Below are 25136 nucleotides of genomic sequence, written 5' to 3' on the forward strand. Positions count from 1 at the left end.
GAAACTACACTGCGTTCTTTACCATGTGAAATACAATTGAGTTAACGAGATATTTTAGATGCTTTCAAATACATTTCAGTTTATAAAAGAATGTAGTAACTAGCTATTTTCAAAATATTGAATACTGGAAACAAATCACATGCAACATCCCTCACTGCTCATGGCCAGTCAGTCCGGACCCTCTCAGTGGGTAGCTGAGAGCTGCTGGGTGGATAATCCAGTGGGATTTATTTCCACAAATCTATGGGCCATTTCATTTAGTTATACGTTTCTAACATGGTGCAGGGGCGTTTCTTGGAAGAGTTACCATTTGACCACCATTTACTTTTCTCTGGGATTACTTTTTGTCTGAAGGGGTGGAGAACGTGTGACCCACAAAATCATTACGTCTGGCCCTGCCAAGGCAACCACAGGTGGGACCGAAATTCAATAAATCTATAGCAGGCTGATTTTTAGGTAGATAATGCTGTGTGGCCTGTGATCGTTGCTACAAAAAGCCAAATGGTCCTTAGGGGAAAAAAGGCTCTCCATCCCTGTAAGGCAAAGGTATCAAGATGCTTGAAAGAATTCTCATTGTAATTTTTGGTGAATTTGCTGTTAAGGAAGAACTACTCTATCCTTAGCGCTCCTTGTGGATGTCATGATTAAAAATGTACTGAAAATATTTGACTTGCAAGCCAGTTTTCATTTCAGTAAGTCCATTCTGGAAGTTATGCCTTTCCATACAATGAGAAAATGTGCCATCTTAAAAAACACAGCAAGAAATATTAAAAGGAGAAAAGTGAATATAGGAATTATTTTTCTGTTAGACTGAACTCTATGAATTTGCTTATACCATTTTTGATGAACAATAGATCTATTTTGAACTTTAGGGCAGTAACAGTCAAATATCAGGAATTTCATCCCATATATCTCAACCAATAATGGTTTGTCAGCCTATCTTTTGTTATAGGTGAGCAGAAATATATCCAGCAGTTTACCAATGACGAGAAAGTTACACCGAAATAAATTGGTCCTATTTCTCACTCAATTATTCAGACATAACACTTCTGAGAGGGGAATGACATTTGTTTTATGATTTACTGTCATTTGGCTTTTCTTCCTGCATCGGAATGAATGAAACAATATTGTGCCATTCTGCTGTTGTGATCACACCGAGTTTTGACATATGCTTAGTGTCTGGTTCTAAGTGCCACTGTGTCACCAGGTTCACATTTAGATCCATATTGGAACACATGTGTGTGCATGTGTGTGAAAGTGCACGCAATCACATTTGGACGTTTGTTTCCTGCTAACAGAAAGCCAAGCATATGTTTGAGACCAAGCTTCCCTTCCTTTTTGACACATTTTCTGTGATTAGATGGATTAAGAAATACAACAATGACATTAAAAATGAGGGGGGGGGGTGTGAATCTGTAAACATCAACTGTGGCTATGGCAGAGACCTGTATGTCAACTAAAATGTGTCTGCTGGAGCCATAATCCAGCCAACCGGACACATTTTCATTTACTTTATAGCACAGTTCAAATTATTACAGAAGGAAAAAAATTTTTCCATAAAAAATAGAAGTGCTGAAATAACACAGGGCTTATTTGAACATTAAACTGTCCTCTATAAAAATGTCAGCCTAACAGGATAACTTCCATCAGTGCTGGGAAAATGGAATTGGCAAATGAGATTTTGATGGCAGCAGTGAAAAAAGAATTTTTTTTCTGGTATTTCATTCTTGTGGTTTATGAGGTTACTAAAATCCTCAATGCAATTATGGTTTGACACTTTCTATCATTTTTTTTATTTATAGTCTTCTAAAGGAAGTGGTGCAAATTGCATTCTTTAAAACATCACTGAACATGTTGTTAAGTACCCAAAATGTCACAGAGAGAGAAATACAATGACTCAAAATGTGAACCAGTCTCTAGCTGCAGATTTAAAATCCATGAAAATCAGAAATGAAGTCCAGCTCCTAGTTAAATTAGCACCCAACAGGCTACATTCTGTAGTAATCCAGGTTTGGGCCATATGAAAGATTCTTGGGTATCATTTTTACTTATTTGTTTTTAATCAAATGTGCTATATAAAATCATATTATTCTTAGAAATTAAAAAATATTTCAAATTATTATGATAATGACTATCTAGAGGCAGCAAAGTCTGGCAGTTAAGAAGATGGGCTCTGAATTCTTACAGACCTAACTCAGGTTTTGGTTTGGTCATGTGTGAGTGGCATTTCTAGTACCCTGCACCTCTATCCAGGTGTAATCCTCCATTTCTTTAGTTGTACAGGGAGATATCAACAGCAGTTAGTGTATGCATTGGGTCACTGAAGAAATGAGATGGATTAATCCATTAAGACACTTTGCACAATGCCTGACATTGAAAAATGTTAGAACTCTTAGAAAGAAGGGAACATCAAGCATTCTGAGACAAGAGGTCCTGAGTACAACACTACTAATGGTAACAGACAGACATTTGAGGGGAAATGTGGTATCCGTGCAGCTGCAACCGTAGAAATCAGTTTAAAAAAAAGAAAAAAACAAATACCAGGATTCCATATGCTTCTGAATTCATTGGTTAAGAAACAAGCCACAGAAACAACTGTGGATATTCTTGCATTCAAGGCCCAATCTGGCTGACTTGTCCACTGTTACTCTTGTGAGACTCTGTGTGTTTAGGAGACCTTTGATGAGATGCAGTAAATACCAATTTCTAAAAGTTATTTTCTCTAGAAGCCACTAAAGCTTATTGCATTGTGATAAATGCATTTTAGTAGAAGAGCCTACAGTTGTTCATCACAAGAATACAATACCAACATTGTTGGTAAAATTTCTATGGATTTCTTGATAAGCCAAAGAAAAATTTTAGTAACAGTGAGAAAGGAAAATTATTGCATAAATGTTATTAGGTTCCAGGAGCTTGCCACTAGCAAAATGTGGCCTGTGATTGGATGAGTGTCATCAGAATTCAAAGACCAGAGAAAATTGGAAAGAAATAAATGTATGTTAATGCCGGGACTGAGACTATAAACAAACTGGTCTAGCTTCAAGGGCAATCATCCAATTTGACAGAGGCAGTTCAGCGGGAACAATGCAGACATTCCCAAAGCAGAATTGAGCACAATCTTTGAAATAAGGCCATGTTTCCAAGATGGTTACAATTTATATAACACATAAAATAATACTAGGGCAATCAGTCCTATGGTTCCGTTTTAATACTCTTTTGACAATGCAAAGCAAATATCAAATGCAAGTAAAACTCTATCTCATTTCAACACTTAACAAAAGTCTTTCCATTTCAATGAAGTGATCACCTGATTGAACCATTACATTTATATAGCAGAAGGCAAATATATGCTCCTAATAACCCAGCTCTCTAAGTGAACCATTCAAAAATAACTTCATGTGTGGCAGAAGTATACTTAACTTCAAATATACAGTTAGTGTTGCAACTTCAAAAACAAAAATCAAACCTGCTTAAATATTTTATAAAACTACTTCTATTAAAAAAAAAAGCGAGGGTCGGAGGGGTAACACAAGTTTTGCCTTAATGATCTACATTGGTAAACAGGCAACTCTGAGTTGTGTTTCTGTGGTGAATTGGTGTAGGAGTATAATAAGGACAGCCCGTCATCATCAAAGAGACACGACCTCTGCTTGTCCAGGCTAAATGGTCTAGGGAGTGCTGAGTTGGCAACATTCTCTGGTCTCATCTTTCTTCTGGCCATTGGCTGAGCACGGTGGTCAGGGTTAGCGGTTCAGTCTGCCACTGTGAAGCTAATTGAAACTGCAACATTGGCCTCATTATCATCTTGTAAACCCCCTCTGAGCTAACTAACTCAGACAGCCATGGTGATATGCTAAAATTGAAGGCAAGATGATTCAAAGAATCGTGGACTTAGAATTTGGGCCACTTTCTACATATCAAATGTTGTAAGACTAAAATTCAGAGCATAATTCCTTTATATATATCAATATGGTTATCAAATTGACAGCTTTCCAATATTATCATCAACATCAACTAAGTAGGGATGAGAAGTCAGAAGAGATCTCTGAGATGTTTTACTTTTAGCAATCATAATACTATTCTTCCTATGGTGGTCTTGTTAAAATCACATGGCCTTGCGCTGAGGTTGATTTTTTCAAACCCAGTGACAGTAGACCATTGTGTGATTAATTGGATTGCTCTAGGTTCAACCTGATTATATTACTGAGATTACAAAAATAATAATAAATGAATAAAAGTTAAATAATTTTATTACGATGCATGCTGGCTACTTTGATCAAATCAATAGTTCTCAACAAGGGCAATTTTGTTCCACAGGGGATACTTGGCAATATCTGGAAATTTTTTTTTGATTGGAACAATGAGGCTGGGTGGGGGAGGGAATAGGGCTACTGGAAACTAATGGAAGATGCTGCTAAATATTATCCAATGTCATGACACAATGGAGAATTATTTAATCCAAGATATCAGCATTGCTGAGGCTGAGAAACACGGATAAGCAAAGCAGAATGTAGGGATCTGACGAGTTGGAAAGCATTTGGCCATTACTATGGCTAAGGGAAAATCAGCATGCTGAGCAATTTATATGTCCCAGGACACTTCTAAACACAATGCATCATTTAGGGTTTGGGGAGAGAGAAGGAGAGGAGAGGGGAAAAATAAAACATTCTATGTACAGAGTACTCCACTATAAGGAATCATTAAAAAGATTAGTGCTAATTTATAGCAATGAAAGCTAATATAAATTGTTGGAAAGATCATCTATATGCTAGCCAGTTTGATTTTATTACACGGAATGACAACATTGCATTTGAGCAAAAGAGTAATTAGAGACATTTGATAACTTTATGATCTGATTTGCCTGTATATTAAAACATATTGTACAACATCAATCATTTCAGTCTCTCATATTTGCCAAAAATAGATTACTGGAACAGCATAAAGATCCTCCAAACAGACTTCAGTGTCTATGAGAACCTTACAAAATTACAAAGAAGCCATCACATCAAGAATACAGGGATGGGCCAGCGCCGCGGCTCACTAGGCTAATCCTCCGCCTTGCGGCGCCAGCACACCGGGTTCTAGTCCTGGTCGGGGCGCTGGATTCTGTCCCGGTTGCTCCTCTTCCAGGCCAGCTCTCTGCTGTGGCCAGGGAGTGCAGTGGAGGATGGCCCAAGTGCTTGGGCCCTGCACCCCATGGGAGACCAGGAGAAGTACCTGGCTCCTACCATCGGATCAGCGCGGTGCGCCGGCTGCAGCGCGCCGGCCGCGGCAGCCATTGGAGGGTGAACCAACGACAAAGGAAGACCTTTCTCTCTGTCTCTCTCTCTCACTGTCCACTCTGCCTGTCAAAAAAAAAAAAAAAAAAAAAAAGAATACAGGGATGGATCATCCACTAAAAATGATTTTGAGATAGCTGTTTAATCATACAGGTATTTAGTTATGACCTCAACTTCTCTCCACAGAACAAAATAAAAGTACAGATGCATTATCCAAAGAATCAGGATAAAATCAGATACATACATCTAGTCTCAGATGTGGGACAATTTTCTCAAATTCTCCTGTTTTTGCCATGGAAGAACACAAACAGAATGCAATGCCGCTTGATAAAACACTCCTGTATTAAAGAACTTAGACTTCTGTTTGTCAAAACCCAAAATCATCAAAAATCGTCAAAATTCAAAAGCAAATGACAGCCTCAGAAAACATTCACAGCACAAATTTAAAAGTGTCACTATTATCAACAATATGGATTTCATATGATTGTTAAAAAAAATTACCCAACAGATTAAGTGGTCAAAGGACACAGAGAATTTTACAAAGGAAAAAATCTGATTAAAAGATAAGGGAAAACATTTCCTTTCATTTGTGCTCAAAGAATACAACTTAAAACAAAATGCTACTTTCTATTCATCAATATACTAAAACCTTTTCCTCTGCATAGGAAGGAGCAGTTAAAGATATTTTTCTCAGTCAGGTAGATTCTAAGTTGGTACAACCACTCTGGCCCACTCAACTCACTTCTGAAAACTAAGGCAGGAGGGGCAGAGTTGTGGACAAACAGGCTAAACTGCAGCTTGCCACTCAGAATCTCATATCAGAGCACTGGTTTGAGTCCTGTCTGCTTCTAATCCAGCTTCCTATGAAGGCGCCTGGGAAAGCAGTGGAAGATGGGCCAAGTATCTGGGCCCCTGCCACCTACGTAGGAGGCCTGGATGGAGTTCTGGGTTCCTGGCTTTGGCTTGGCTCAGTTCTGGCCATTGTGGCCATTTGGGGAGTGACCCAGCAGATGGAAGATCAATCTCTCTCTGTCTCTTCCCCCATCTTTCTCTGTGCCACTCTGCCTTTCAAACAAATAAATAAATCTTTTTCTTTCAAAAAAATGAAAATTAACAGGAGAAAAAAATCTCAAATATGGAAAAAACAGCAATAGGAAAAAGATATACAATAAAGATGTTACTACAGTATTATTTTAAAGAGAGACTTATTCTGAATCATTTTAATATTCAGCCATCTTTTGAAGTGATGGTTAGTTAGGACACATTTGATGATGTGGCAAATATGATGTGACAATTCGAAAAGATGCAAAGAATTTGAATAAAATGGAAGCATTCTTACTTTCTAATATGAGGTTAAAAAGTTGCTAAAGGTAAGCATGGTGGATAAATTGTACCCTCACCATCCTCCCAAAAAAGAAATGTCCATATGCCAATCCTCTTCTAAGAGTGCCATATGGTAAACTCTTTGGGGATTAAAAACAGAGGGGAATATGCTGAAACATTTAGCCAATACTTTTAGTAAATTAAGTCTGGGGCAGGCACTGTGGCACAGCAGCTTGAGCTGCTACTTAGGATTCCCACGGCCCGTATTAGAGTGCTGATTCTAGTCCAGGCTACTCCACTTCCAGTCCTGCTTCCTGTTGGTGTGCATCTAGAAGGCAGCACATCATGGCTCAAGGACTTGGGTTCCTGTCACCCATGTGGGAGATCCAAATGGAGTTCCAGGCTCTTGGCATTAGCTTGGCCTAACCCCAGGCTGTTGTGGAAATTTGGGGAGTGAACCAGTGGGTGAAAGTTCTCGCTCTCTCTCTCTCTTTCAAATAATAAATATAAAATATAAATATAAAAGTCATAATATTTTTATATACACAATAAATATAAAATATAGACAGAAATACAACTACCATCAATAAGCTTTGACATTTTAAAATTGAAATAAAAATATTGATCTTTTATGTCATACAAGAAGAAAATCATGAATAAATAAAAACAAAGATCTCCATGAATATTATATTATTAATAACCTTTATAAATGATATCTATTTTAGCAGAAAAAACAATTTCCTAGAAAACTGAATTAACCAAGGTGCATGCTTAAAATGAAACGGCATCTACTGGAATACATCCCTAAAAGGCTAAAATAAATGTGTTCAAGAATACAGGCTTTTCCATCATGTTGCTGGAGAAGTCCCCAGGAAACTTTCAATGTTTTGCACATGTTGTGAGTAGAGGCACCTACTGCCTTTGTTCCAGGCTAGCTTTCAAGGAAATTTGTGCAATGAACAGACTTGGAGGATGGAGACAATCTTTCACTGCATCAAAGGCAAGGCAAGCTTATAGGTTACTATAAAAGATGTCACCTGCACCCCTTTGTAGTACCCTTTGCGGACTGGAACTCAGGGAACAGGCAGGAGAAAATGCTGATACTCTGCCGCCTACTACTGTGAGTAATAAACTCTCCTTCATGTCTGACCCAAGAATATCATGTTTGCTGCCATCATTTAGGAAACGGTGGCTGGCTTATTTGTTTGCTTGCAGGTAGTATGAAAATCTCAGTCTTCACAACTTTTCCCATGCAAGCATCATAGAAGGGATTGACTTCCTTTTGATCTTGAAGGATTGCCTGCGTGGTGAGTTTAGAGGTCTGGGATTAAGTTAACTATTTCTGCCTAATTTTGGATAACTACTTGCTCTTTCCTAAAAGGAAAAGACCTGAGTCTGGAGACTGTGGAAGCTAAATTATTACTGGTATTGTTACAGGAATGATTTTAGGGAATTTGATGACACCTACAGTTGAAAGGGAAAAACAAACTCAGTTTGATAAAACAAAACTATAAGATATTAGCAAACTGTTATTCTTATAGAACCATAAAATGCAGATTAAGGGATTAGAGAAACCCAGAACAATAGAGGTAGAATTATGAAGTTCATACATTTTTCACATATCCTTGTGTTTTTGCTGTGGAAATGTTGGATGGGTAACATGTCTCTTCAACATAACCCTAACTTACTTACAAAAAGTGAACCCCATTGTATTTCATAGGACAGACCCACTTGATACTTAATGACTCTAGTTTCTGAACCAATCCTCCAGACCCAAGTCCCAGCAAGTACCTCGGCATATACATGGTGATAATGGAATGGAATATGTGAAATCTATACTGTTTCAGAAAGACTGTTACAAAATGTAATTGTGTTGGATATTCCAGGCTATAATTTTGAAACTCCAGGCCAATTACCTGGAGGCATATTTTAAAAGTATATTAATGATACTGCCTTATAAGAACACAGTTATTTACTTTCCGCCCTAAGTGCTTTCCTATGGACCTGCAAGGAGTAGACATCACAAAGATGGGAAATGAGTGTAGAAGACAAGACACTTAGACCCAGAGGTAGCACAGCCCACCCGAGGAAGGTGCATGAGATACACTATAACAGCTAGCAAAAACCTCCCAGGAAGTATTGCATATAAATAGGTTGCAGAAGAGAGAACCAAGTCTTGAAAAACTCCCAGTGCCTCCCAATTCTCACTGCAAGCTGTCTTTCTGTGTTTGGAAGATAAAGAGCTAATGAGCAGTGAAAATGACTATAAAGGGGGGAACAGAACAAGAACCTGTTAGCCTTCCTTGGAGCCTGTCCCATGTATCAAGCACTCTCTTCATCAAAGATCATTTCTGTTGTTGAAGGGGGTGGTTCTTTGGGCTGAGCTAGGACTCTCCCTTCAGAAAAGTCTGTTCTTCTGCTCTCATTCCGTATTCATCAAGCACCCCATTAACCTCATCTGACCTTAAGCTAACCATGCAGGCTGCAAGGGAAAAATTCTAATAGACCACTTGGACCAGCTGGTTGTTGAATCAGTTTTGGGGTTGTTAAAAATGCAGATTTCTGGGCCTGCACCGCGGCTCAATAGGCTAATCCTCCACCTTGCGGCGCTGGCACACCAGGTTCTAGTCCCGGTCGGGGCGCTGGATTCTGTCCCGGTTGCCCCTCTTCCAGGCCAGCTCTCTGCTGTGGCCAGGGAGTGCAGTGGAGGATGGCCCAAGTGCTTGGGCCCTGCACCCCATGGGAGACCAGGAGAAGCACCTGGCTCCTGGCTTGGGATCTGCGCGGTGTGCCAGCCGCAGCGCGCTGGCCGCAGAGGCCACTGGAGGGTGAACCAACGGCAAAGGAAGACCTTTCTCTCTGTCTCTCTCTCACACTGTCCACTCTGCCTGTCAAAAATAAAAAAAAATAAAAAATGCAGATTTCTAGGCCCCACTCCAGACATCCTGAATCAATCTCCTTGGGTGAGTCCTACAGAGCTCTGCCTAGGGTTTATTTCTGTGAAGAGGTTTTTATACATTGAATGCTCCTTTGCTTTGGAACTTAATGTTTTTGAAAGTAGGCTCAATTTAGCCAAAAATTCTTCTCCAGAAAGCAGATATTTCTTCTGTGTCAGGAAGGAAAGTCAGTCTCACCAGTCCCACAGTCATCTCTTGAATCTATTTTCATTTATGCAAAATTTTCTTCTACTGATTCACTACATTTTAAAAACCACACACACACACACACACACACACACATAACACACTCTCTGTTAGGAATGATTATCTGACTGGATGTGCCCCAAACTGAAGTGTCTAACCGATAAAGCACATTTTCTACAGCTGTTTAAGAGTGAATTCATTAAATGAATATTGTGAGTTTACGCAAGTAGACTTGAGAGCACACGCTAATGATGTAAAATGAGGCAGAAAGGACAGAATGCCAGCACCGCAGTGCACCGCTCCTATCTGGCCCCTGATTCTCAGAGTCCTGGCAACCGTATTTAAATCTCTGACTACTTCACTCTAAAATACCCCTGGTGACAAGGAGCTTAGGGAACGTTTCCAGAAGTGTTGCGTTGGGTTGGGGTGTGTCAGTATACGACCAGGAATTTAGCCATTCTGCCCTCTGAAATGAAGTTGTTCTCCATTTCCTTCCACGAGTCTGCTGTCATTAAACTGAAACCCTCAGGTCCTGGCTGCCAGACTCACCAAGCACCCAACGCCTACGGTCTGCATATGACCATGAAATGAAGACCAGGGGCGGAATCTCACCTATTTGTTCTTCCCAACCCCTGAGTTGTTCGCAGTTTACCCAAGCGAAAACACTCTGCTTTGCCTGACAAGGCTTCCCCATCAGGAATCTGGCTGGAAAACTCTTATCCTTCAAAGCCAAACTCAGATATCCTCCCTTCAATAAATGGGAGTGATCCCATCGTTGGAAACATGGTTGCTTGGCTCTGTCTCAGTGTCCCCATAGCTTTTGCTTCCCATTCAAGCTTGTGAGGACAAGGACCCTGGGATCACACATTGGAGAAGAACTTAAGTTCAAAATATTTTTGTTGAACCAATGAACTGATTAATTAAGGTACATTTTGGGGTAGTCTTGACTTTAGGGAAAAGTCTTCGGCCTCCAGTTCTAGAGGCTGGTGATGCCTGTTATTGAAACCCCCCCTTTTTTTCCTGGTTCTTTTTTTCAGTTTTTTTTTTTTTTTCAGGTATGGTAATGGTGCCTCAGCGATGCTCACACCTGCTCTCCCAGGCAAATGAGGCCACACTGAATAACATCCTCAATTAGCTACACTTTGAAAGAGAAAGTCATTCTAGTTTTGACCTCTCTCCAATGAACACCATCAATTGTGCTTACTGCATGCCTGCACTCTATGTGTTGTTTTCCCTGTTAACTCTCGCCATCCTTTGTGCCAACAGTTGTGTTGTTTCCATTATTATCTGTTTCCACAAATAAGGATACAGGGATCTAGAGGAATTAAGTAATTAACTAGTTATCAGAGACCTGGTTATGTGGCAGTGTAACCTTTAGACTCAGGTTGCCTGGTCCAAAGTCCATGTCCTTTAACAAAATTGTCCTGCGCTCATGTGACTATTTGTTTTATTTGTTTTTAATTTATTTATTTGAAAAGGATAGGGGGAGGGGGAGGGAGGGAGAGGGAAAGAGCGAGAATCTTACATTTGTTGGTTCACTCCCCTAAATAGGCACCACGGCTGGGGCTGTGCCAGGTAGAAGCCAGGAGCCAAGAGCTTCTTCTGGGTTTCCCACATGGGTACAGGGGCCCAAGGACTTGGACCATCTGCTGCTGCTTTCCCAGGTACATTAGCAGGGAGCTAGATCAGAAGTGGAGCAGCCAGGACTTGAACCAGCATCCATATGGCATGCTGGCACTGCAGGCAAAGGCTTATCCTTCTATGCTCCCTATTTGTTTTAATTGCAGGACCTTTTTTAGAGCCTTCTAAACATTTGTTCTCTTCTTCCTCTTGCCTTTCCTGCCCCTGCCCATTTAAACCTAGGGCTGCTTACCACCCAAGACGCTGGCCATTGTTTAAAGTAAATTGTACCCTTAAGCTGTTACTGTGGTTTCCTCCAACCCTGTTCTCCTTTCCTGTCTGCACATTTATGTGTACACACACATGCATGCTCTCACCTCAAGGATACAAGAATGACAAAAGAAACATCTCTGTGACCTTTCCTAGTGTTGCCTGGTTGAGTAAGCTATGACTATGGGACTTTTTTAAAAAGGTCTTTTATTTGCTCCTAAGATTATTTTTTAAATTCAGATCCCTCAGGCTTTATACAGAATAATTTATTGAATCAAACTCTTTGTATTTTATGAGCCTCTACTGAACTCTAGTAACATTTGCAAGTGCTACCCACTCTTAGTACAAATGAAAATATTTCCAACTTAAAAAAGAAATTTTTTCTTAATTTTATAAAGAAGAGTTATCCAACCCACTTCAACACACACATACACACATGTACATCAATCCCTGGGGAAATGTGAAACTGTAGACTGCTGAGCCTTTTCATCCAAAGGTTTTCTAAATAAGTTTAGGAGGGGGCACAAAAATCCCCATTTTAAACAAGCTAACTACATGATTCTAATGCAAATATTCTGTGTCCCACACTCTGATAATCAGTACACATGTCATGTTTTCCATTTACATAGAGTAAATCCTCTAATAATGACTTGTCCAACTTTTGGGACTTTTTTATTATAGGAACCACAAATTTAACACTAACAGCAATAGATGCTCAGTCATCCAACAAATACTTCTTGGAAGTCTACCTTGAGCTCGGCATGGAAAATACTGATAGATGGGATGCAAGTCACGTCTATCATCCCCCTTACATTTAGTGCCTATGACAGCCATCACTTATCAAACATGACATTCTCTTCAGCTGAGCCCAGACTCATGACTGTGAAACCATTCCCTGTTCAGCTTAGAGCAACAGCTGGGACATGGCCATTGGGTCTATGTCCATCCACAGGACACTGAAATAGAAAGCAAAAGAATTATGACTGAGAAATATTGGTATGAATGTAAAATAAAATGTAAAGATCAGTTGTATTTAGTGCTTTCTCCCATCTTCCCTCCTCCAACAAGCATCCTGTACTTTCTCCATAGCTGTGTGGCAGGCTCGATGTTATGCCAGGCCAGCCACTCTGGCTACTGGGGACAGAGAGTGAAATGTGCATTGACAAGTGAGGAAGCCAGCCCACCAAGGAAGCTTCAGTGCTCTGGGATGGGGGGGGGGGTCCCTCCTCTCATCTCTTTCCTCTTCTTCTTGCTTAAAAACTTTTCTATATGGAAAGCCAATTTGAGCTGGCGCCGTGGCTCAATAGTCTAATCCTCTGCCTTGCGGCGCTGGCACACCAAGTTCTAGTCCCGGCCAGGGCGCCGGATTCTGTCCCGGTTGCCCCTCTTCCAGGCCAGCTCTCTGCTATGGCCCGGGAGTGCAGTGGAGGATGGCCCAAGTGCTTGGGCCCTGCACCCACATGGGAGACCAGAAGAAGCACCTGGCTCCTGCCATCGGATCAGCACGATGCGCTGGCCGCAGCACGCTGGCAGCAGCCATTGGAGGGTGAACCAATGGCAAAAGGAAGACCTTTCTCTGTCTCTCTCTCTCACACTATCCACTCTGCCTGTTAAAAAAAAAAAAAAAAAAGCCAATTTGGACTTCCTGCCTTTGGTATAAAAAAAATTCTACTTAGGGTTCTAACTATGATGAAACTTTTTTTTTTAACTGTGACTTCTTCACTGTAGATTCTCCACTTTCAATCCCTAGTTGAGACTCAGGGAAACCAAATTATTTACCTAAAGTTATTTGAAGTCAAAAGTAGAATTCAGGTCTCTGGACTCCTAATTTATTGCTACCCATATATTTAAGAACCTTGATGCAATTAGCTTATGAAAATAACACTGCATTGTCCTTTGTCCAGTATATCATGACTTGTGCATGTGAAGGTACTTTAAAAATTTTACAGAAAATTGACTTAAGAGATAATTTTATTTTGGTGTAAATGACTTGTGAAATCCAGGCATAGATTTTTCATAATATGCATTTTCTCAGGAGCCTTTTAAAAAGAATTTATTTGAGATGCAGAGAGAGTAAAAGAGAAGAGAGAAACAGAGGGCAGATAAAGAGTTCACTCCCAAAAGGCCTGCAATGGCCATGGGTGGACCAAGCTACAGTGAGGAGCTGGGAACTCAATCCAGGTCCACCACATGGATTTTGCAGGAACCCACTACTTGAGCCATCTCTGTTGCCTCTCAAGGTCTGCATTAGCGGGAGGCTTGAACACGGAGCTGGGCATGGGAATCAAACTCAGGCATCCTGATATGGTATGTGGGCATGTTACACATCTTAACAGGCTAAGCGTTTCTACGACACATTTGAAGACCTCTCCTACTTACATATCAGTGTTTCTCTGAGAACCTTTCATTCAGGTTCAGGTTCAGCTAGGAATAAGTTTGCAGATAGCAACTCTGCATTATTCTAAACTATATGTTTTAATAACAGTTTAATACGTTTCAGCAGAGATGGAAAAAATCACTTCACAATAATGCCCCCGCAAGGAGTAGGTATTTATTATCTCAACCATGGAGTAGACTGGAGTGGTTTAAAAAATAAGAGCATTGAAGTCAAGAGCCCCATATAAATTACTTAGTCTCTCTGAGAATCTGTCTCTTTAGCCATAAAGTGATAAACATATTTACCTCACAGAGTTGTTGTGGAGGTAGAATTAGTTAATGTATGAAAAAATGACATAAATATTTGCTTGGTATATGACAGGTACTCAACAAATGTTAACTCTCTCTCCCCCTTTTCTTTGCTGTACCAGAAATACCTTAGTCCTTAGTGTCTCTCAGGACTAGTACTGTGATTTGTGAAAATACATGGCTATTTGTTCAAAAATAGTTAAAAATTTCAAGATGGCACCGGCAGAGCAGTAAACCAAGTGTGGGGCCCTTTGAAAAGACTGTGCAGGTGACACGTCCTGGCAGGCTGCCTCATGTGTGGAAGTGTCTCTGGACAGACTTTCTCAAGTCTTCTCTCTGGCCTCGCTTGGCTGGTGCTGAAGTTCATGGTGAACAAACAGCTCAAGCTCAGAAGTCTGCTGGACTCAGACCCCAGCTCTACTACTTACTTCTCTATGAACCCTCCTCAAGTCAAAAATCTCTGAGTCTTGTTTCCGCTCCTGCAAATGGGTTGAATAATTACACTTTCCTTATAGGGTCCATGCACAGGCTAAATGAGATTAATCAGGACAACGCACTAATCCAGAGTCTACCACCAGGACCTGAATCTTGGCTGGTGTATAATGTATGTCTTCTCATACCTCTCCCAAATCTTCAGGCTTTGCTAATCCAACAGATTTGTAATTATGACTGTTTCCACAAGAAGTGGCACTTGGGGACCTGCCAAGGCACCCACACCACGCAGCAAAAAGTTGCAAAATGGGCCAAATCTGCATCCTCAATCATTTCAATGGGCAATTCAGATCTAAGCACAGTGGACTGCCCTGATTCAACATCAAATGATGATGAGGCTATTAATAGAATAAAGGAAAGAAACTATCTGGCGTTTATGGAGGGGATTTGTCTGCTAGCACTTTTGCTGCATTATCTCATTTGCTAGCCCCCTCCCCACAAGCATCTTATCCACAGAGTACATCACCATCTTCATTTTACAGGTGAAGAAACAAGGGTTCTAAAACATTTTGTGTTTTTTTCCCCAAGACCCACACTTACCCAATCCCTAGTTCAGTGCTCCTTCTACACCATGAGCAAAAATATTGCTCAATAAATGATAAATGAATGCCACATTTATCTGTCTCTCCATTATCATGTCAGCCAACAATGACTACACAAAGAATTTCATTAGTTTTATTAAGAAACAGGGTTTTTTTTTCTTCTTACTGCTTGTTGAACTCTTAGTGTAGTATTAATCTTGTGAGTATAAAGTAAACTAAAGTAGATCATTGTAAAAATTAAGAGAGTAAATAAGAGAGGAAGGAGGAGGGAGAGTGGGAACGTGGGTAGGAAAGAGGGTTGGGTGGGAAGTATCATGATGTTCCTAAATCTGTGTTTATGAAATACCTGAAATTTGCATACCTTAAATAAAATAAAATAAAAATTTTAAAACAAATTAAAGAGATACCAGGCAAGGTAGTAGGTAATTCATTTTACTTGTTTGTAAGTAGCTTGGTGGAACTTGGCAAAACATTTAAAGCTTGGAGTTCTGTCCACCTGCCATTGGCCACAGAGTCTACCTATTATGCTGTCAATTCCATAAAAATTGGACATTTAGGAAACTGAGTGGTGTGAAGAATGATCATCCCAAGCACAAGCCCACGATGAGGGCTTGTGATCCTCTGAACTTGGGACAGGATATGCATTTTATCTGTACAACACCTTGCAGAGGTTGGTATTTTCCAATCCTGCTTTGCAGGGATAACAGAGAGTGACAAGGGCCAGGCCAGGCCTGTACTGCTTGCCTCTGAAAGATGAATTCCTTGTTGCCTCCCTTTATTCTGGGTTTCAATACTTTGAGTTGAAAGTAATCCCAATCTGCTTCTCCCTTCAGTTTCCTCCCCGGATGAAAACTCATATTTCTGATTCCTTAATGACAAAATGGGAGTTGAAAGGGGTATGTGTGTGACTTCATCATTCTTTCAGCTGTGACTGATGATCTCTCACTTCTTTGGGCTCCACTAAACTTACCTTTGGGGACCTGGTGGGTCCTGCTTTGCAGAGTCTAGGCCTCACATCTCAACCTTCTCTAGACTCTCACAGAGAAGGGTGCTATGGAAGCCAGTCGCCAAAGACAGCTACCATCAATTTGCTCCTTCCCAGTGTGCACACACCATTCTTCCTTGGAGAAGTGGGGTTCAGGGGCCAGTGCTGTGGCATAGAAAGTCAAGCCTCTACCTGCAGCTCTGACATCCCATATGGGTGCCAGTTTGAGTCCTGGCTGTTCCACTTCTGATCCAGCTCCCTGATAACGTGCCTAGAAAAGTAGCAGAAGACGGCCCAAGTAGTTGGGCCCCAATGCCCATGTGTGTGACTCAGAAGACACTCCTGGCTCCTGGTTTCAGAAAGGCCCAGCCCTGGCCATTGTGGTCATTTGGGGAGTGAACCAGTGGATGGAAGATGGAAGATCTCTTTCTCTCTATGTCTGTATCTCAGCCTTTCAAATAAATAAATAAATCTTATTAGAGAAAATATGGTTTTTTTTTCTTTTAAAATCTAGAGTAGCTGTATAACTAGCTTTGACCAACAGATTTGAAGGAAGTGGTGTTCAGGTTCCTGGGACTTCATCCAAGACATGAGAGAAGTCTGGAAGCTTCTGCCGCTTCCCTCTGGGAAGCCAGCTTCCATGCCAGCTCTCAAATTATCCTAAAACAGCCACACTGGGAGGAAGCCACACAGCTATGTGGCAAGGCCACATGAGAAGCACCAGCTCACCAGCTAGTTGAGTAAATCCTTGTTGGGGATTCCAACAGCTACCAGCCCAATAAGGCCGAGTGAATGATCTCTAACCAATGCCAAGTGGAACAAGAACTGCTCAGCCAACCTTACCTGAAGTCCTGACCCAGGATTGTGAGAAACAGTCTATCATTGCTATCTGAGGCCACCAAGTTGTGGGGTGGTTTGTTATATGAACCAATAAATCACTGAAATAGCTGGGTGATCTATAGTGCAATGGAGAATATTTAGGAGAAAAAGAGAAGAAGGACTGATGAGAAAAAATACTTCACTATCAAATTCTAGTGGCTCCCAGTATCCCAGCACTGAGACTTTTTAAAAAGTGGAATTCACAACATAGGAAAATAAATTCTGCATTCCGAAAAATGAAGCTACAATGCACAATTTGGAATACAATTTTTTCAGGGGTTGGCAGTTTATTCAAAGCACTTCAGCTCTCATTCCTGAACTGGCATTAAGTTCTGATGTTCACTTATGTGTTAGACTAACGCTTTGAGTGTGAAGCACACTTGCAAGCCCAGTGCCAGGTTTGTCCTAAGCAATGCTAAGAAGGTGAGTAAAAATGCTGTACTATTGTCTCTACGCTGTAGCTGGTGCAGTGCAGTGTATCTAACATGATTATGGGTAATTTTATGTTAATCAATGCTTTTTATGGCAATCCGTTTATTGAATCTGGTTTCATTCTAAAAGAAAAATGAATACCTAAGTACATATGACCTACTCATAGCCTTTACTTACTTCACCACAAAAGGTTCTCAGATTAAATTTCTCTGCTCCAACGCAGCAGAGAAGATATTTAAATACAGACATTTTATAAAAGGGCTTTCTAGGGACATATCAACCATGTCAATGGAAAATCATTTTACTAAAACTACCTGCTTGGTTACTAAGGATCTTCAAAGTATTTATAGTTCAGTTAATTTAAGACAGAAGACTCCAGCTTCTTAATTTCTGAAATTAATATTAAAATAGTAGTTTAAAAGTGTGGTGGTAGGCAATGGTTCTCAACTCCAGTTGGCCCCAGAAGCACTAGGATCCCTTCCTCTCCCCCCCTCCCCACTCCTAAAGATTTGATTGTAATGTTTTGAGGTGGACACCTGGCAACAGGAATTTTTTAAAATATTTTTATTTTTCTATTTAGTTTTATTTCAAAGGCAGAGAGAGACAGACAGACAGAGAGTACAGAGGGTATTTCCCATTCACTGTTTCGCTCCCCAAATGCCTGCAACAGCTGGGGCTCCATTAGACCAAAGCCAGGACCCAGGAACTCCATCTGGGCTTCCCATGTGGGTGGCATGGGCCCAAGTACTTGAGCCATCACCTGCTGCCTCCCAGAGTGTGCACCAGCAGGAAGCTGGAAATGGAAACAGAGAGTGAACCTGAACCCAGGCACTGCAATATGGGATGCGGGCATCCCAGGCAGCATCTTAACTGCTGTGCCAAATGCCTGTCTCAACAGGAATTTTCTAATGCTCCCTAGGTGACTCCAGTGTCCTGCTAAATTTGAAGATAATGGTTGAAACAGTGTGGGCTTTGAAATCATCCCCGCGTTTGAATTCAAAACCCTGCTTCTATAACCTGGGGCAAATGGTTCTCAGAGTGGGTTCCCTCAGTGAGTAGCATCAGCAATATCTGGGAAACTCAGAAATAGACAGGAATCCCACCCAGGTCCACAGAACTGGAGTTATTCTCCAGCCTACAGATGAGTGTGCCACAGGCCACCGTTTAAGAAGCTGGAGAATCACTGTGCTATGTGATGAGAATCAAAATGATAACTGACTCTGTGTCCTTCCATTGTTCCTCCGCATCTTCCAGAATTTTTACAGATCTACAGCTCCTTTCCTGTTGTCAGATTATCTTCCTTTTTGTAGGACTGCGAAAGTCCAACAGCAGATTTTCAAACTATTAAATATATTGTTTTATTTCTGATTGTTTAGTTCACTTTTCTGTGTTATAATAAAAAAGAAGACATAAAGAATAAAAATAACTTTAATACTTCTTTGTAATAGTATGATCTCGGATTTTTACAAAAAGTGTTTGGTCCTCTACCACCCACATGGGAGTCTGGGATGAAGCTCCGGGCTCCTAGCTTCGGCCTTGTCCAGCCCTGGCCATTGCAGATATACAGGGAGTGAATCAATGGATGGAAGATCTCTCTCTCTCTCTCCCTCCCTCTCTCTACTTCCCTCTCTCTTTCTGTCTCTCCCTCTCTAACTCTTACCTTTAAATAAAAAATAAAACTTCTTTTAAAAAAAACTCCACTGAGTAACATTAGAATGCGTTAACATTAATTTCTTGTTAATAAAAATTAGCTGTCAATATTTGGGGTGGATTGTACTATTGCAAACCTGTAGCGAGTCTGTGCATTTCCCTTTCCTGAGACCGTACTAGACTGAACAAAATGCAGTCCTTCTCTGATGACTGGACATCTTGCCTGCCTCAAGCTGATTAGTCTGCATTTCCCATTGTGCAAAGGGACAGGGATTCAATCAGCCTGAGTCCTGGCTGCACTGGCAACCAGCTGGATGGTCCCGACTGCGGCAAGCGATTCAACCTCACTCACAGCGTTCTGGTTTCCTCATATCTAAAACAGAAATACCAAACACCCCCACCCAGTACGCTACCATGGGACCCAGTGTATGTAATGAGTAAGCACACAGAATTCAGAGCCTCACTACTGGGATTCGAATCCCAGCTCTTCTATTTCATATCTATGTGACGTGGGCCAGTCCATGATCCCTCTGGCCCTTAATTTCTTTATGTGCAAAATGAGAATAGTAATAGATGTTATCCACCAGGGTGGTTGTAAAGATTACATGAGCGAAGATTTCGTATATGATGATCTGTCTGTCTATCTACCTATCTGGCAGGCAGTAAGCACTATGTTTTAGCACAGTAATAATTATCATGAAAACAGAACTTGCCTATGATGTGCTGTCTTAACTGCAGTCCCCCAAAAAACACCAGTGAGGGCTATACCTGCTGGAGAGGCCACCAGTCTTGGTAGTTGTGCAAAACTGTGCTGAATCTCCACCAACGAAAGGCTGTATTCTGGAAATGAGTTTCTGAATAAAGTGTTGGCATCAATTTGCTTCTTGGTAATTCTCCTCTTTCTACTACATGCAGAGTGCTGGAAAACCAATCTGGTTTTTGGTGGCTGGATACTGACTGCAAAGCTAACCCTGTGAATTGATTGCATGCCTCCAACCCAGGAACGCCTCTTCAGCAGACAACCCACAAAAGGATGGTATCCAAGGTGCCCGGGGCAGGGCTGCACCAGGTTTGCTCTCATGAAACAGAACATCAAACTGATTTTGAGATTCACTGTCTACAGTTAGGTCAACTCAATTCTGTGTTCTCTCATCTATGCCCTGTGTCAGCTAACTGGGACATCTTTGGTGTGAACTCCTAATATGAATCATAACTAATAGAGAAGATGATTAAAAGAATCTCTCAGCATTTTGGTCATTTGATCAGATAAAACTCCCACTTTTGTCCCTGTGATTTAGGCTGCAAAAAAGAAAACACACCCATACGGAATACGCTTATGAATCAGAAACCAAACCAGTGCCCAAAATACAAATCAAAAACACTGTCTAGAACAACAGGCCTCAACTAATGAATTAAAATGATTGCTGGTTTCTTTAAAATATTAAGCCCATCGATGCTTGCCAAAAACCCCTTGGCTAGCTGAGGGATTCAAACTGCATTGTTCAGCTGGAGTTTGAAATCCTTCCATTCATCACTGACATGTGAGAGACAAGACAAGGTTTTTGACAAAAAGGGGATGAGGCGCCAGATGGTTTCCATCTGTATCTCCATTGATTGTACAATGAAAACCCACCTTCCCTAATCAGAAGGCTGTGCAATACATGGAAAATGAATACCCAGTGTTTTTAAAGAAGCATAATCGCCCCTTCCCAACCATAGATGTATAAATATTAATGAACACAATCTGGTTCTAAGCAAATTTAGCATGAACTTTTAGCAACCCTCCCCTGACAACTTCCTCCCTTTTTAACTGAATTAAGCTTCTCAATTCTGTGATTAAAAATAGCAAACCCTGCACTGAAATTGGATCTGCGATGGAGGAAAACCTCTCCCTTCCAGCTAGTAACCAGTTAACACAGTTCACACCATTGTGCATTTTTATCACCATATAAGGATCATAGTTTGAGTGATGGTTCGCAAACGCGAATAGTGAGAGATGGAGTCAATACAAATAGGCAGGGAATTGATTACTAACCTATCAGTTATGCCAAGCCTAGTTCCAAAGAACTTGAGCAAATATAGAGATCATTATAAGCAATCCTTGGAGAGAGTTAAGCAACTTAATTTCTGCAAATTCCTAAACTGCATCATATGGTGACCCTTAATTTTAACTTTCCTGCAAACTAATAGTATTGTGATAGTTTTGATTACTAATATTCAAAAGAAAACATCGGATGCTTTTCTGGAATAGTTGAACCTGAACCATTACTACAACAATATCTCTAACCAAGAAGACTTTATTAACCCTCTTCTTTCTTGGCTCACTCACTGGTTTTCCTCAGAAATATAAGGGACTTCGATGCGAACATTTCCATTAATTCCTTCCTTTGCTTGCTTTTCTTTTAGTTCAAACAAGGAAGGTTTGCATACTTGCTCTGGCTTATGTCTTTAATCTGTTGAAGCAATTCCATGTTTTCACCACTAAGAGCTCCCTGTGGACCAAAGTGGTCAGAATCTTAAACTGAAAAATGTCAAATGGGTCCAAAGATAATATGAGAAATTAAATCCATACACTCGGCTTTAGTCTTCATGTGACTGGAAGAAATGAATCTCTTTTTTCCTTCTTACTCAAAGGTCTTGTTCTCATTCTGTCATAAACAGATGTTTATTGAGTACCTACTGTGTGTGTGGTATTGGGGAAGGCACTAAAGATGAAAATGACAGAGTGCTGCTATTCTCAGGCACAGATGTTATTTCAGAGCTGTCCTTTGGTATGGGGTAAAGAATGTTCTTTGCCATATGATAGCAGTTGTGGACAGAGTTCCTAGGTGTCCCCATTTGAGGTGACCAAAACCTCTCTAAGCCCCAGATTCCCTTTTGGGGAAATGCTTAGTGGGATCCTTTGGCAGGGTCACCTGTTTAAGGTTCAGCTTTTTTTTTTTTTTTTTTTTTTTTTGACAGGCAGAGTGGACAGTGAGAGAGAGAGACAGAGAGAAAGGTCTTCCTTTGCCGTTGGTTCACCCTCCAATGGCTGCCGCGGCCGGCGCACCGCGCTGATCTGATGGCAGGAGCCAGGTACTTCTCCTGGTCTCCCATGGGGTGCAGGGCCCAAGCACTTGGGCCATCCTCCACTGCACTCCCTGGCCACAGCAGAGAGCTGGCCTGGAAGAGGGGCAATCGGGATAGAATCCGGCGCCCCGACCGGGACTAGAACCCGGTGTGCTGGTGCCGCAAGGCAGAGGATTAGCCTACTGAGCCGTGGCACTGGCCATGGTTCAGCTTTACCATGTCTTGACAAGTTTCTTTTCCTCTCTCTCTCTCTCTCTCTCTCTTTTTTTTTTTTTGTGACATTTCCTAGCCCAATCTGGTGGTCAGCAGCATGAACAGATGCCAGAATAACATCTAAAAGGCTGGAGCAAAGGATGAGCTAACGCTTCCAAAGCAAATGCTGAGCTTATCAAAATGCATTTTTGGTGGTGTTCAGGGCAAGGACAGGAAGGGCAGGACATGGGGCTTGAGACGGATGGTGCAACGTTAGCACTTGACAAAGGGGAAGGAAACCAACATCTTCTCTGCATTCTTTTGTAATTATCACCAACTAGAATGATCTTCAAACTGCAGAGAGGAGATCTGAAATGGTTAATTTTAGTAGTAGACTGAAAAAAAAAGTGAAGATTGAAAGTGGGAACTGAAATATGGCTGAGACTCTAGGCTTAGGCACATTGGATGATCGGAAGTAACAGAGGAAAAACAAACAAGCAGTAATAAAATCAGCTTTTTTGTTTCATATATGAAAAAAGTAAATTTTCTCCTGATTATCAAAAATGGGATCTGGGACAGTGTGTGTGTGTGTGGGGGGGGGGGTGATGGGGGGGCAGCTATGGAAATCAATACCATATCCTTAGAAACAGAAATTTTAGAAGTCATTTAAAATATGAGGTTTATGAGTAACATTAAAAGACAGTGCTAAAGTAGTCAACAAGGGGTTGGGGAGGAGACACAAATAAATGTGTAATATATAATACATGAGAAGTGATATTTGAAATATGATATATTATGTGATACATTATACACATACACACACACACACATCTCAAGGTGTACAAATGGCATACATTTATTTCAGCAAGATGCCTGACCATGTCTTGCAAGATATCCTTAGGGTAAGATGGCAGAATATGACCTGAATGACATACAAGGAATGGATGAGTTGAACATTGTTAATTAATCAATTTTAGTTGGAAGATGGAATGTAGAAATGGGCCTCTGAGTTCACTCCTATCAAGAACTTCATTGCAGTTGGAGAGAAGATTATTGTCACAGTAGATTGACTGTGGGTAGTTGATATGATACAATCATGCTTCAAAATTAATGTGAATGCATTTAGAGAATAAATATAATGCATTGCATTTAAGATAAAAATTTAAATCAGCAAGTGCAGGGTTCAGGGTTGGGGGAGACTCGGATGATAGCTGTTAAGAGGAAAAAAATGAGTCAACAGAGTAATATGGTGGCAAACATGGGAAAAAAGTGCAGTGAGATCTTAAAGAAAGAGTAACAGGACATAGTCTTTATCCTTTTCACTCTCATATCCATTGTCATCCTGGGGATGATGGAGGTTACACATACTCACAAGTGCTATGAGAAGAAGTTAGCATGAAAAAAAGGATAGTCCTCCTTGACCACACCTTGGATATGGTGTGGCTGGGGAGAGAAAGCATCTCCTTAAAGTAGCTCCGTGTCAGGTGTGAGCTTTTTCAGGAGAGAGCACACTTTGCTTTGTTACTGATCCAGGATGGAGACGATCAGGTTATTCCTAAGGAACTGGCTGGTCTGGGACATAAATGCTCCAAGGATGATAAATCTAGGATCCTTACAGGAAACCTGAAGAGTAGAAAAGGAAAGAGGGAAAGAAAGGCACACATGAGGTATTAACAGAGAAACAGACAGATTTGCCAATGAAATAGAACAGGAAGAACATCTCATTTATGTGAACCTTAGCATTGAAGATCAAAGGGGCAATCATGGACCATTCAACAAGTTATACTATTCCGACTGTTCTTCATATGGGAAAGGTGAAATCAGATCCATACCTCATGCCATATAACAAAAATCCAGGTGAACTGTATACTTAAATATAAAGAAAATAAGTAAAAACTCATAAAAGAAAATATAGAATGGGAAGGAGAGGATTTCATAAAAATTTTAAGGAGCTCCTAACCATTAAAGAAAAGACCGATAACTGACTACATTGCAGATGAGTCCTGACAGAACGGCTCCCACAGAGAAGGGGGGTGAGAAGCACTGTTCTATCATCAGAGAGGCAGTGACCTGAGAACACACTGCTAAAATTCACAAGGGCATCCAACGAACGGCCTTCAAGAACTCAAAATGATTTGTAAGTTTGAAATCAAGGATATGGAAACTGCAAATGCGTACATCAACACCAGTCTCAATAAAGAGACTTGATCTTGCCTTGATCCAAGGAATGACAAATGCCCCACACTCTGTGTGCAATTGGCAAGAAAACAAAAGGAGGATGAAGACTCACCAAGCAAGCTGTATATATTGATTACCTACATACATGTCACCACCTTCAGAACCATGAAGGTGGATGAGATCCAACCACTGATTGTAGAATAAAGCTACAAGCTAACACATGTGTTCATTAAAAAAAAATGCAACGGAAACCCAGAAATTTGCAGAATATTTACAAAGGGTTAGCATTTCTCTCTCACTCTTCCTCCATACACACTCAACACACATGTGCACACATGTGCATATATATACACACACACACAGGAAATAACCTAATTTCACACAGAGAAGAACAAAA

The 25136-nt window shown here is 40.8% G+C and overlaps 1 protein-coding gene across 11 annotated transcripts in view; it reads right to left on the reverse strand.

Annotated features, from left to right (window-relative positions):
- THRB (thyroid hormone receptor beta) overlaps positions 1-25136 on the reverse strand; it is a 402102-nt gene that overhangs the window by 307104 nt on the left and 69862 nt on the right. The gene's annotated exons all lie outside the window — the stretch shown is intronic.

Source organism: Oryctolagus cuniculus, chromosome 4 (assembly GCF_051225735.1).
Source record: "Oryctolagus cuniculus isolate XC-2025 breed Fujian yellow rabbit chromosome 4, ASM5122573v1, whole genome shotgun sequence".
Lineage (NCBI taxonomy): Eukaryota > Metazoa > Chordata > Mammalia > Lagomorpha > Leporidae > Oryctolagus > Oryctolagus cuniculus.